Raw genomic sequence first — 7,315 nt, forward strand, 5'->3', positions numbered from 1 at the left:
GTTGTCCGGGAGTATTTTGCCTTACATTTTTGTTTTCCTTATTTAATTTATACATGCCGTTTCTTTCTTTCTTTAATTTTATGCTTAATCATTGGCTACATGTATTGTTGTATGGTCGGGCGGTATATAAACAGGTCTATATAACTAATGTTTCTGTAACGTTGGGATATATACAGTTTGTGATGTCTAGTGGTTAAAATGTTCTATTGTTGTATGTGTGAGGGGGTTCCATATATGATAAAACAGTTAATTAACATTCAGTCTGTGTAGCACACAGGCAAAGAACATACCTTTCTCTATTGTGTCTTCGTCCTTTCTCGTTATTCGAGTTCAACCCCTTCTGAACAGAAACCAAGCAACAATAGGTTATATATTTGATATAACTTTATTCTTGCCTCGCCACCGGAGCTGCTAAGCATAAGTTTATGTATTATGCTTAAGTCGCGTTTCTCGTAGCTTCCAAAACGCGGAGACGATATCTTTTTGTTAACTTGTCCGACTTTTCCCCTCTGACTCCAACCTCTAAACTAAACTGCACAAGTTTCAAAATGTATTTCGTTACGTCATAAACTGACATAACATTAAGATCACCTGATGACGTCACTAAAATCAGCTCCATTGCTTATGTCTAACATTCTTGTTTATTTTAACATTCCTCCCTTAACATTCCTGATATATTTCTTCAATAATAATTTTATCCTCAAAATATCTTTCGTCTTGATACATATTTTTAGACCTCACAAACGATCGAAATAATAATCGTTCAGATTACTTGGCACCCCCAGGCAGTGCTCTATTAAACACTATTTTATAATAAGATTATATTTATAGTATCTTAATCGAGTTTAAAACAATTAATTTTAAAATGCATAAAATCAAAATGCTTGGAATTAAGCAAAATAAGCCTCAACTTTTCATTTCACTCAGATTTAAAATGAATTGTTCCGAACTTAATACGTTATAAATATTATTATGCGGCTGTCGTCATGAGATAAGTCGTAGTTGTTATATTTATTCAGAGGTTCTTTAGTTCATAAATATTTTTCTTCGTTAAAAGTAACCTTCCGCCATATTTTAATAGGAAAGAGTTATTATCGGGAGAATCGCATTATCACAATATAATTAATACTAAACTACACGATCCATTATATACGGCATAATCACGTTGACACACCGGTTCCCGTCAGATCACCGAAGTTAAGCAACGTTGAGCCTGGTCATTACTAAAATGGGTGACCAATTTGAGCAGTCCAGGTGCTGTATGTAGGAGGACGTCGACACCTCCCTGCAAGAGTTGCAAAAATGTAACGTTGTCATCTCCCCTAAAGGGGATATACATGCGACTAGGGACCGCTTGTGAATTTCATACTCCCATGAAACTTCCTCCTTCGGAGGAAGCCGGTTAAACCCTGAATAGGGTTGGTGCTGACTGCACACACACGATCCGTTAAAAGATAATACAAGGATAGATTAAATCATTTTTTTAAAAATTCCTGGTCATATTTTTTATGTTTCCTTGGCTTTTATTGAAATCTTTTATTAGACTTAAAGTCATGGTATTTCTTTGTTGTTGTGAAACAGATTCTTGTTATATGTATCTCTATTTAAAGTCTATTATTATTAATATTTATTATTTATTATTATTTATTTATTATAATTGTTATATATTATTATTTATTTTTATTACTTATTATTAGTTATTATTGGTATTATTTATTATACATTTTTATCATTATTTCTTATTTTATATCATCATCATCCATTACTATTCATTTAGTATTATTATTATTATTTATTTTATTGTTATGTATTAATATTATGTATTATTATTTATGTTTATTTATTATTATTTATTTATTATCATTTATTATTATTAATATTATTAGTTATTATTTAGTATTATTTATTATTATTTATTTATTACAATTGTTATTTATTATTTATTATTATTAGTTATTATTATTTATTATTTAGTAAAATTATTATTTCTTATTTCATATTATATTATTACTTATTAACATTTATGATGTGCTATTTATTATTATTATCTATTATTATTTATTTCATTGATATTTAATTATATTATTTATACTTATTTATTAATATTTATTATTATTTATTATATAATAATATTTTTTTTTATTTACTATTATTTCTCATATATATATTTATTTTATCATGAATTATTATTATTATTATTATTATTATTATTATTATTATCTAGTTTTATTTTTTATTTACTAGCAGGACCTGTTAACCAGAATTGCCCGGTAGAAGCATAACACCCCCCTCGTAAAAAATTAAACTACGGTTATTGTTGGTGGCCAATGCTGTCCCTGGAAAATTGCGGATACATGCGGCCGTGGTCGAAATGACATCATCTCGCTTCCACTGGCGATTAGTATTGGTTTAGGGTAATAACCTGCAGATACAGTTTCCTTCTAAAAATAGCAATTAAATGAATGCGTAAATCAGTATCAATTTTAAAAATTACGAAAAATGGTCGATTAAAATAATAATAGAAAGTAAAAAGGAAATTTTTGAAGAAAGGGAGTCTCACTCTTTAAAGTGAACGAAATCAGTGGTAGTAGTCGTGTCTGTTTCCGTTTGTTGTCTTCTTGTTTTCAAATCTTTTACCAATAGTAATAAATTAAATTCCAGTTTTACGTCATCTTTTTTTTAAGTTAGAACAATCAAAAAACACCCTACCTTCTGCATGTAAAAAAATAGTTTTCTAAATAATACCGCAATAATTCCATCATGGTAACATTCATGTATAAGAAAAAAAAGTTAACATCTGTGCAGTCTCGATAATCGGTCAGATAAAGAAAATTAAATAAAATTCTTCACAGAACGTAAAAGTGGTAAAAATATATATAACAAAAATGTTTTCTTAGCCAATGAAAGTTACTTTTAAACCAACTTGCATAATATTTTGGTGTTTTAACTTATTTATAAGCGTTTATTCTGTTCTATAAAGAAAGGGTGGACATGATGATGTACAGCTTTGAAGCCTAGGTAAACAGCGAAGAATATAACATTAAATCAAATCGTTCACGCAAAAATAAAACAAATATAGTATCTTGTAAGTGTCGATAATCGCTCCAAAATTGAAAATTAAATATTGGTACCCGTAAAATGTTTTGTACTTTTAGGATCTTTTTTAAGGGGGAGGCGTGTAGTTATTTTGTGCATATTTACATTTGCAAACCAATGCTATCTTTACATTTTGGAGAGTGTTCCGTCTGTGTGAGGAATGTGCAATATGTGTTTGTTTACATATTATTGTTGGTCCGTCTGTGCAAAGAAAATAGTAATGCGTGGTAAAATGCCAATAATTCTCAAAGCTTTTTAAATTGTTTCAGGGTTTAATTTTTAGGGTTTTTATCAGAATTGCATCATGTTTAGAAGTTGATATACATTTATATGTTGGCGCGAATTCCGATAACTAAAGTTATATATATATATATATATATATATATATATATATATATATATATATATATACTTGCGCATGTATGTTGCATTATTTATAAAACTGTATAATATGACGACGACCACAAAGAAGGAAAAGAAAGAAGAAGGATGTAGAAGATACGTGTGTGTGTGAGTATTGATTGTTAAAATATGGAATGTATGTGTTTTTTGTATACTTATGCACGATTAATTTAGTGTAAAAAAGTTTCCAGTTTCTAATAAACATTAGGATAATTGTAAAGTTACCGGTATTTAATTTTCTGTTTATGAGCGCTTATTATTGCTTTTATTTGTTTTTTAGCATATTGCCTCCTTTAGAGAGGGGCGCCATATTGTAAACTTTCTGAAGCGTTCGTTTATAAAGCTAATAACTGTAATCCGGAATATGAGAATTTCAGGTTTCAGTCAATCAGAATGGATGGACTTGAGAAAAGAAAAGGGGGCTTTATTATTTATAGCTCGGAAATGGAAAAGAATATGCTAGGTTTATGTAGCTATGAGTCAATTACGATGGGTGTAAAATGTAGAATTAGTTCTGGTAACAACTGGTAGTAGTGAGAGGACTAAATATTTAGAGAGCAAAAATAGGGACTCCTTGCTGTAAGCGTATTGTGATTATGATGGTGTTGCTCGTAGGATGCAATGTAGTATTTTCATATCACTACTAAATGTGTCCAAAATGGTGTTCGAATGCTACATAATATAGTGGCTATTAGGCTAGTTGTATTGAATTTGTATGCGCCGAGTGAAAGAAAAAATCGAGTACACTCAACATCGTCTTACCATCAACGCTTACCTTGTGAACATGGAGTGTGGGAAATTCCCATATGGACAAAACAAAATCACTGAAAAATAATATATCCATACTAAAGGTAAGGATAATGAGTAAAGGTTAAATAAAATGATGGTTAACGGATTCGAACCTGGAATCTACTGATCCGTAGTCAGACGCGTTATTCAATGCGCCAAAAGTACTGTCTGTACGTCGAAAGATGTTACCGCGACTGTATACAGACAGTGCTAAATACCGTTGACATGGGCAGGTAACTTTTTCGACAATTGCACGAAACGGCCCCAAAACCCTTATTTCGGGCTTTTTGTGTGACTCAGTGTTGTTCGTATGAACCATATATAGATAAGGACAATCTAGGGACTCACACCTTTCAGAAAAATAAAAAGAATTTTTAAATTCGGTGCATTCGTTCGAAAGTTTTATTTGTATATATACACACATACATAAATAAATACCTATTTACTATGCCTCCCCACGGGACAGAGTTAGACACCAGGGTCGTTTTCTAACGTGGAGAAAAGGTACAAAAATAAAAATTGTCTCAGTCGTGAAGGATTTCTCCTCCACCGAAAGAGAACAAGAAATAGTAAATAAACATTTAGAACTTTATTAATACTGTAGATTATTATTTATTCTTATACTTATTAGTATACTTATTATTATTATTGTTGTTGTTGTTGTTGTTGTTGTTGTTGTTGTTGTTGTTGTTGTTAGCCGTGAGAGGACTAAATATCTAGAGAGAAAAAAAAGGACTTGTTCCTGTAAAGATGTTGTGATTGTGAAAGTGTTGATCGTAGGATGCAATCTATCATTTTAATATCACTACTAAATGTGTCCAAAATGTCGTTCGAAGGTTTTTAGATGTTCCATTCGGAAGAAAAGGCCTTTATTGCCGCAGGAAGAGAGGAAGACAATGAATAAGGTATGTGTTAAACAGGCAAGGGTATTATACGCCATTGTTAAGGCTGTCCGTTTTATTGTCCCGCTCATTCCTGTTGTGAATATTTAAAAATACCCACATACACATAGAAAGAATATTAAATATACACGTAACAGATCGACACGTACAGACATCCCATATACAAAGAAAAGTAACGGTCCTTATAATTCTAACTACTAGACGATACACGAGCATCGATTGCAAAAGCACGCATACCGTTGATACACTAGACATACATAGACACATTTATATAAACCCGAAAGATAACACCATCTTGCCATCTAATGCCTCTATGACTGTTTTCTGACTCCCAAACTTAACTCATCTCTTCAATCTGTTCAATCGAGTGTTCCACTCTCTGTCTTGTAATACTCACCAGAGTAGCAAACGTCCGCGTATTTGTGCATTGTGTAGATGTGTGTGCGAGCGGTGATGTGATGGAGGAGGGGTGGAATTGCCACAGGGAAGTGTTGGGTGGGAAAAGAGAAAAAAAGATGCCGCCTGGTGTTTTATAAACTGTGGTCTGGCGAGACCGCGAGATCACGAGAAAACAGAGGACGCACATGCAAATGAGACAGGATGAAAAACTGCATAAAAAGCTTGAGTGAGAGGAAGTGACAGTGTTGTTTACGGTCACGAAGTTATTGTGTTACTATTGCGAGCCTTGGTGACGGTTGAAGTGGAATTCGATAATCTCTCTCCTTCTCTCTCTCGCTCTCTCTCTCTCTATCTATCCATCTATCTATCTATCTATCTCCTTCTCTTTCTCTCTCTGTATATCAAAACTATCTCCCTTCGAATTACGTCAACTCACGTAACCAAAGAATTAAATCAGCTGATCCCTCTTTGTCACGTATTTTGCTTACCTAGCTACTGTTTGTTCTTACATCTAAACTTTCACAGTCCCGATGCATTTCTAGCATAAATATTTTATCTTTAAAATACCTAATTCGCTTCGATACATATTATAATGAAAACAGGACGATAAGTTTCCGTCTAGTAATCTGTATTATTCAATTAAGAATTCGATTAATTGTCGTTATTTGTTTCCCCACGAAACAAAATGTGACACAAGGTCGTTTTTAATATGGGAGCAAACCAGCTCCCCTCAAAAGGGGCACTCTGGCAGTTTGCAAAAATAAAATTTCTTTAGTATAGAAGGGTTTCCCCCTCCATTGAATAAGGACAATTAATTTGAGTGCGGCATCTGAGCAGACAGTACACTTCAGCCACCAGTCCGGTACGAGTACCGGATGTCGACTGACAAGTATTCGACTACTTGTCTACTCGACAAGCGGAAATACACAGCTTTTATAGTCTTGGATTATCAAAGGAGATAATCCATATTCGCAACACATTTTCTGACATTCAACTTTACAAGCATCAAAATAATAATAATCGTTCAGGTTACTCAGCATTTTCCCGGAACAATAATATAACATTAGTAGAAATAATATTATTGGTAACAATGTACAAGAACATACTAATAAGCTTAAATATTAGGTTGGTGCAAAAATAATGTCGTTTTATATATATAGTTAAACGTCAAGAAGACGGCATTATTTTTGCACGAACTTAATAGTAAGTTTAGAATCGATACATGATAAAAATGTTATAGTGTTTTAGAAGTTTGTCTGATAATGGAGTCAAGTGGCTGGTTAACCAAAACGAAATAGGCAGAGTAAACATTTCTAAGGCAATAGTTTTTATTGGTGCCAATAATCACGTACGTCTAAAGGGTTTCTTTTTCTTAACAAGGCGGTTACTTCAAAAAGTCGACGTTCCACCAAAAATCAGTAGTGTAAAGAAGATGCGAGTTGTTTGCTAAAAAAGAACGCGGCCTAAGCCCCCTTCCCTCTATCTCTCTCCCTCTCTTTCTCTCTCTCTATCTCTCTTTCTCTCTCCCTCTTATACAGTAAGTTACATCTAAAAGTATATACCTTCGTTTTTCCATATAAATATTCACTGTCACTATTCTTGTGAAGTAGTTGAGACGATAATGGTGATGGTGATGGTGATGTAAGGGAGAGGTGTGCAACATGCGGCCCACGGGGCCAAAGTCCGGCTCGCCAGACTAGTTAATGTAGCCCTCAGATAGTTTATAT

General features: G+C 32.9%; 1 pseudogene; it reads left to right on the plus strand.

Annotated features, from left to right (window-relative positions):
* The first annotated feature begins 1,147 nt into the window (after positions 1-1,147).
* On the plus strand, positions 1,148-1,266 carry LOC145252942 (5S ribosomal RNA; annotated as a pseudogene).
* Positions 1,267-7,315: the final 6,049 nt, after the last annotated feature.

This window comes from Euprymna scolopes, chromosome 29, assembly GCF_053919585.1.
Source record: "Euprymna scolopes isolate OS-2025 chromosome 29, ASM5391958v1, whole genome shotgun sequence".
Taxonomy (NCBI): Eukaryota; Metazoa; Mollusca; class Cephalopoda; order Sepiida; family Sepiolidae; genus Euprymna; species Euprymna scolopes.